The following is an 8,378-nucleotide window of genomic DNA, read 5'->3' on the forward strand; positions in this document are numbered from 1 at the left end:
ATTCTCTTCAAGCATCTGAAATAAATAAATAAAATAAGTTAAGCAAGAGAAGAAATGCTTTCTCATTAACACATTATTGAATGCTTGACAGATCAACTTTACTCGAGGTTAACAAAAACAAATGTACATAACAGGACCACATACATTGAATATGGAGGCCAGGTCTGTTTGATGACTCTGGGAAGACTGACCACTGAGAATCTCTGACTCTGATCTGTCCTGTTGGTTTCTGTGGACAAAACATGAGATTACATCTCCTCATCCAGGGAGTACACACACACACACACACACACACACACACACACACACACACACACACACACACACACACACACACACACACACACACACACACACACACACACACACACAGGGAGGGAACGTTGTGTTTGTTTAATATTGTTTTAGGACTATGAAAATGGACAAAAGTATTAGCCTATGGATTATGAAAACAACCAAAAGAAACGGGAAAATGGGAGAGGAGAAATGTCTAGAGACAGTGTTGATTAACTCACTGACCATGACCCATGAGTTCTTCTTACCTTTGTTCAGTAGAAACGTCTCCCTCTCTAAAGTTTGGAGGACGACCCATAGACCGGTCACTCTTCATGGACACACAGCTGGGAACAGGGGAGGCTGGTCTCTCCTGCTTGATTGGACTTCAACACAAGAGAGACAAACATTACATCTCTCATCTACTCTGATCTCAGATGGGGAATCATAAGAAGAGTTTCATTACAAAACGCTATGTATCACTTTCAGAAACGTTCATGTATTAGCTTTTAGGGTAGGGGCAGAATTTTGAAGTTTCGATGACAAACGTGACCAAAGTAAACTGCCTGTTACTCAGGCCCAGAAGCTAGGATATGCATATGCATGGTAGTATTGGATAGAAAACACCCTGACATTTCTAAAACTGTTTAACTTCTATGGGCTACGTGGGACGCTAGCGCAAAAATCTAATAATTTCAATTTCTCAAATATATGACTATTTTACACCATTTTAAAGATACACTTCTCCTTGATGTAACCACATTGTCCGATTTCAAAAAGGCTTTACAGTGAAAGCAAAAGATTAGATTATGTTAGGAGAGTACATAGACAAAAATAATCACACAGCCATTTTCCAAGCAAGGACATGTGTCAATAAAACCCAAAACACAGCTAAATGAAGCACTAACCTTTGACGATCTTCATCAGATGACACTCCTAGGACATTATGTTACACAATACATGTATGTTTTGTTCGATAAAGTTCATATTTATATCCAAAAACAGGATTTTACATTGGCGCGTGATGTTCAGAAAATGTATTCCCACCAAAACCATCGGTGAATGTGCACATCAATTTACAAAAATACTCATCATAAAAGTTGACAAAATATATAACAATTATTTAACTTCTTGGGGCTAGGGGGAAGTATTTTCACGGCCGGATGAAAAACGTACCCAATTTAAACTGGTTACTACTCTTGCCCAGGAAATAGAATATGCATATTATTAGTAGATTTGGATAGAAAACACTCTGAAGTTTCTAAAACTGTTTGAATGGTGTCTGTGAGTATAACAGAACTCATACTGCAGGCAAAAACCTGAGAACATTTCAACCAGGAAGTGTAAGGTCTGAGAATTGTAGTTCTTATTTCTAGTCCCATTTCGAAACTACAGTATCTGTGGTTCAGGACGTGCACTCTGCCTTCTCGAGCAAAACGAGGGGCATGTTGAGATAATTTTCTAACCACGAGGGTTGTACGATGTAATTTATTGGCAGGATGGAAGATGCAGTCTTGTCTTTTCTATTCCGAGGTTGTTTACTCACAATATCAGATATTTAAAATGATTTTCTATAATGTATCCTAATCCCAGTGCTAAGGTTGAGGTTCTGACTAGTGATTATTTACCCGGGGTTCAATACCTGCTATAGTCACTGTTTATTTGCTCTCCCAAAAGCAACACAGCCCTAATACCAGATATATAGCTACCTAAAGTAATGAGTGACCATTTTAGAAAATCATGGGACATATAGTCTGGGGTTGCATGCTATTTTATGTCAATCATATTGCTGCTTGTAGCCTATAACTGATGCTTCGTGGTCTTATGCTGCCATCTATGGGAAATATTTAGCATTTAAAAGTTATTAATTCACATAAAGACGTAGGTGAGGCAGCTGAGAAATAAAGTGTATTTTTCTTGTAAATTCATTAGATCAGTCTCAAACCTGCCTCACCTATCCCACACCAATTGCTTGCTTGCGCGCCAGGAGGCTAGTTCCTTTTGGCCATTTATGCAAGTATATGGCGAAGCGCGTTACGCATATCTATGAGTTATGAAAGTTATGAAAACAAAGTGTTTTGCAAATTTTGAACTTACAATATGGCTACTAATACTGGAAAAGCTAAATCAATGTCCAAGCATAGAGATTTTTGACGATATTCTTGCATACATTTTTTTTGAGACAACAGCTAAAGGAGAGGACGCTAACGTTACCTGCTAACGTTACATTAGACTGGTAAGTGAAATACGAGTCTTCATATTTATATTCTTTTATATTGAAAGCCACAACATGTCAAAGTCAACATACAATATACATTGGCACCCGACTGGCACAGTTGTCTAACACACTGCAAGTACCTGGTTCGAATCCGTCCGTGATTGGGAGTCCCATAGGGAGGCGCACAATTGGCCCAGCGTCGTCCGGGTTTGGCCGGGGTTTGTAAATAAGAATTTGTACTGACTTGCCTAGTTAATACGTTTCACATATTAGTTTGCAAACAATGTAAAACAAATGATAATAAAGCTGCATACAAACATGCTCTTTTTGTTGTCTTGAGTTAGGCAGCTCCTAAATGCAGGTGTTTCAGCCTAGCTCAGTGCTTTCTGTGGTGGTGGGGCAGCCAGAGGAAAATACTGAGCGTAGGGGTTGGTAATGATCTGTAGTTGCGCCTTGATTGGCTCAGTGTTCTGTCACTCATGGAGACACTACGTCACCGTAAAATCTACAGGGAGAGCTCAAAAATTCAAGCCCATTGGGTGCTGCCATAGAGTTACATTAGAAGTGCCCATCCAAAAGGCTCAAGGTCATTGGCCACAGATAAAATTGTCAAATCACGTTATATCTACCTTAGCTTTGATTGGACTGATCATGTCAACATCATACGTTCAAAATCTTAGCTAGCAATGAGTGGTTTGGAAGGAATCAGTGGCTAACTGCACGCATTGCAAAGCAGTCACTAGCCAGCAATTCAGTGGAGAGGGTGTGTGGTCCAATTCTGAGTTTAAGGGTCTCTTTTCCAAGCTTAAAAATATAAATATTTACATGCAACACCATGGGACAGAAAAGGCTGAATACATTGGCCGTGCTGTGAATCCAGCATGAATTCTGCTTCCTTCAAAACAACTGGAAACTGGGAAATCTCAGACTTCAGTGAGTTCAGGACAACTAGAAACTCTGAAAAAAACGAGCTCCGACTGAGAAAATACGGTTTGAACAGTCATCCAACTCGAAATTCCAAGTGGGGATCTCGGCCTCTTTCTAGAGCTCCAACCCGAAGATCACTGACGTCATCATTAGAACTTCCCAGTTCACAGTTGTCTTGAAAACACCATAAATCCAGAGAATGACATACTTTGATGACAGAATTTGCCCACAAGGACCGCCGCGCCACCCCACCCTATACGAAACACATCCCTTATTTGAAGTGTTTCTACAATTCCCTATGGGAAAACTGTACGGTAGAAAAATGTTTGGATTTTGACAGCAATGCTAAGAAGTTACAGATAAATTCAAAATGAGAGGCTAAAAGGACAGAACTCTTGATGCAGCAATGATGAAAATATCTCAAAAACCAACAGAGGAATTGCTAAAAACTCGACCAAATAAGAAAAACAACCGTCTTTTGCACCAAGTACACCAAGTATTCTGATAGATAGCAATACTGGAAAAGCACTGGAATATTCTACAATCAGACAAAAATAAACACACACCTCTTCAAGGAACCCCACTGGTGGTCTATAAGGAACCCCCACTGGTGGTCTATAAGGAACCCCCACTGGTGGTCTATAAGGAACCCCCACTGGTGGTCTATAAGGAACCCCCACTGGTGGTCTATAAGGAACCCCCACTGGTGGTCTATAAGGAACCCCCACTGGTGGTCTGTAAGGAACCCCACTGGTGGTCTGTAAGGAACCCCCACTGGTGGTCTATAAGGAACCCCCACTGGTGGTCTGTAAGGAACCCCACTGGTGGTCTATAAGGAACCCCCACTGGTGGTCTATAAGGAACCCCCACTGGTGGTCTGTAAGGAACCCCCACTGGTGGTCTATAAGGAACCCCCACTGGTGGTCTATAAGGAACCCCCACTGGTGGTCTATAAGGAACCCCCACTGGTAGTCTATAAGGAACCCCCACTGGTGGTCTATAAGGAACCCCCACTGGTGGTCTATAAGGAACCCCCACTGGTGGTCTATAAGGAACCCCCACTGGTGGTCTATAAGGAACCCCACTGGTGGTCTATAAGGAACCCCCACTGGTGGTCTGTAAGGAACCCCCACTGGTGGTCTATAAGGAACCCCCACTGGTGGTCTATAAGGAACCCCCACTGGTGGTCTATAATGAACCCCCACTGGTGGTCTATAAGGAACCCCCACTGGTGGTCTATAATGAACCCCCACTGGTGGTCTATAAGCGTGGTCACAATATTGGAGATAACTTGGTGAGATCTGACCTGCCCCCTGAGCCCATTCAGACACTCTTGACACCCATCCCAAATGGGAACTACAAACGTGGCTCATGAGCACAGTGCAACAGCACTATAAAAACATCCATCTTCAGACATCAACATACAGGTGGAACAATCCCTGTTAGAGGGATCATCTCATGCAAGACCAAGGGAGTAATCCATCTCATCACCTGTTCATGTGGGAAAGCCTACGTAGGACAAACGAAAAGACAATTAAAACAACGCATAGCTGAACACAGCAGCTCAATCAGGTGTAAGAACATTGACTGTCCAATAGCAGCTCACTTTGTTGAAGCTGACCATCCAATCTCCTCCCTCCAATACACAGGCATTGAGCATGTTGCTCTACCAAGGAGAGGAGGTAACATGGAGATCCTACTACTACAAAGGGAGGCTTACTGGAGATCCTGTCTAAAAACATGGACCCCTAGTGGTCTGAATATTGACTTTGATCTCTGGCCCTTATGAACAGTTCTCTGTTTTAAATGTATATATTCTTTCTACAGCTTATCAGAGTACATCCAATATGTTCCCCTGTTGATGATGCTCATTATGCATTATGGTTGAACCAAAACATTACATGGAACAAACGTTTTTATTGAAATAGGAAACAATTAAATATGTGAAATTGAATTAAACAATAATGTATGTTGACGCTAATGTTATGTACAATTATCAGTTATGTTTCTATATGATAACAATAGCCTGATATATTCAATATGCCAGAAACTATTGTTTTTTTAACAGTTTCATTCAATTCATTCTAATTAACTTAATAATCATGACACACCCCTCTCTATTGTCATTGGTTGCACTAATTGCACTGTTTGTCTACATAACCTGGTTCAAGTATTGATGACATCACCCTGAAGAAGGCACAGTGATGCTGAAACGTTGGTAAATACCCAATAAATTACTGGGAGTTTATATATGGAGTGTGGGACTCTATTTTTGTATAGCTTATAGTTTAGCCGTTAGTCAGAACCTCCACATAAATAAACATTATCTGGGTGTGCGACAGCTCATGTTTTTTATTGGAAAAACTATTGGAACCATTTCCCTGTTTGACCACTAGGTGTTATGGGTATTATGACACCTCCATCGTGGGGCTCTATAAAACTATTGGAACCATTTCCCTGTTTCACCACTAGGTGTTATGGGTATTATGACACCTCCACTGTGGGGCTCTATAAAACTATTGGAACCATTTCCCTGTTTGACCGCTAGGTGTTATGGGTATTATGACACCTCCACTGTGGGGCTCTATAAAACTATTGGAACCATTTCCCTGTTTGACCGCTAGGTGTTATGGGTATTATAACACCTCCACTGTGGGGCTCTATAATGCAAATGAAATGTGAGAATCTGGTGAATGCAGAATCTAGAGAATGCAACAATATTTGTTTCATCTTGCTGTGATGTTCTCAGTAAAATGTCATGCGCTAAAATCTATGAATTTTAAATCTTAGAACAGTAATATTTTACACACCCATAAGCCTTAATTTCTGTAGAAAAAACACAAATGAGAAGAAATGGTGGATATAGTGTTTTGGATATAAACTCTTCATAAATTCTTTACAAAACTAATCTTACCTCTTAGATTTGGTGCCATGTTCCCCAGAGACACTCCTTTTAGAGGCAGGGCCCCCCTTCTCTCTCTTCCAAGAGAGACTCATTTTAGAGCAGTGACCCCTAAACAGAGATCCAGCATGTTGGTTGTGATTAACACAGTGACAACTAATTATTGAATGTCAATTGTTGTATTTTATTCATTATCTCTTAGAAATAAAACATTTCCTAACAGATACATCCCAACAGTCAGGTGATTTAATGCATCACATGAACATGTAGTCGTGACTGATATTTTAACCTTTTCTCCATGTAGTGGAACTAATAGTAATAATAATAATAATAACATAATATTAATAAGTCACTTTCTCTTTTAATAATTTCTCTCATTCTAGTGTGTTGCTTTGTTCAACAGGTATGATATTATTATGCTGTTACTGAATTCAGTTCATAATAACAATGTTAAGAAAAGTATGTTCAGTGGTTTCATACCAAATTACACAGGAAAGAGGAGCTCATTGTAGTTTAGAAAACAAATTTTACGATATTTTGAAAAGACGATTTACAACTTATACATAAAAATATACAAATTGTAAAATAACCACAATATACGAATATATGAACAATATGTTTTTGAATTTGACTTGCCTACGCCCAGTTAGCGCCATTTTGTATGATTGAACTGTCACATAACTGTCCCAGGTGAAATGGACTTTTAAATCTGAGTGTTTTACTGTCAGTCACTATACTAAAATAACACCATACATTTAATTTCTCTACACACTTTCCAATAATCCCTGGGAAGATTCTTACCTTGTAGCCTGAATTCACAACCAGAACATGTCAAGTTATTGAGATATTTTCCGTTGGGCTGAGAGAGCAGCTTCCTGATAACAAGTGTCTCTGTATCTATGTTCTAGGTACAGTTGATCTTTGGATGCAATAATATCTGGTCAAAGTCTAGTGACACAACACCATAGTATATTATAAACATAACAGCAGTTGGCCAGAAAAGGCCATGACATACTATAAAACAGGGTTTGTCAACTAGATTTGGCTTCGGGTGTCACGGTTGTCATAGAGAGGAGCGGACCAAAGTGCAGCGTGATTATCGTTCCACATATTTTATTGAACTGTGAAACTATGCAATACATACACATAAACTAAAGAACAAAAAAACAACAAACCGTGATGCAGAGGTGAAACATACACTACTCAAAAACAATCTTCCACAAACCCAGGTGGGAAAAACACCTACTTAAGTATGATCTCCAATTAGAGACAACGATGACCAGCTGCCTCTAATTGGAGATCATCCCAAACAAAACCCAACATAGAAATACAAAACTAGAAAACAACATAGAAAAACGAAACTAGAAAACCCCCCTGTCACGCCCTGACCTACTCTACCATAGAAAAGAACAGCTTTCTATGGTCAGGACGTGACATCGGGAGAATTTTTTTCTGAGTTAAAGTCGGCAGGCCAGAACATAATTAGCATATAATATTAGCACAATTAATACGCCAACACTACAAATTTAACAACATGTTTAACACATTTGATTAGTACATAGTACATTCAGTGACAATAAAATAATTTAGATCTGATAAAATCATAAAATCACCAATATCTCTATTCAATTATAACTTTTTGTTTATTTCTCTGTGTGTTGATTGGTGGGGAAAAACAGGTCTACGTAGCCTACTGTAGTCTACACTACTTTATTAATATCAACATTCATTCAGAACAATGAGCTTGATAGCAAGAGAACATGTCGTTCTCAAAAAGTAACAAAAATGCATGGTGACAGTTTTGGAGGAATTGGCTACAGACAAGTCTATGGATAGCATAATTGCGTCTGTCAAACAGGTGCCCCTGTCTGTGACATCAGCCGGACGCCGTGTCTGTGCTCTGGCGGATGATGTGCATAGGATTGTTCTGGAGGGGCTCAGTCAGGCTGAGCATTTTCCCCTGGCTATTGATGAGAGTACTGACAACACCGATGTAGCACAGTTGTGTGTATATGTCCGTTATTTTCATGGGAAGGACACACCACCGGGGACGTTCCC

At 39.9% G+C, this 8,378-nt stretch overlaps 1 long non-coding RNA gene across 1 annotated transcript; it reads right to left on the minus strand.

Moving 5' to 3' along the window:
* Positions 1–542: 542 nt before the first annotated feature.
* LOC123732647 (uncharacterized) lies at positions 543–7,252 on the minus strand. Its single transcript, XR_006763322.1, has 3 exons — positions 7,122–7,252; positions 6,333–6,431; positions 543–659 (listed from the first exon to the last, which is right to left on the minus strand). It is a non-coding gene; the product is annotated as an uncharacterized lncRNA (long non-coding RNA).
* Between the last annotated feature and the right edge of the window lie 1,126 nt (positions 7,253–8,378).

Source organism: Salmo salar, unplaced genomic scaffold (genome assembly GCF_905237065.1).
Source record: "Salmo salar unplaced genomic scaffold, Ssal_v3.1, whole genome shotgun sequence".
NCBI lineage: Eukaryota > Metazoa > Chordata > Actinopteri > Salmoniformes > Salmonidae > Salmo > Salmo salar.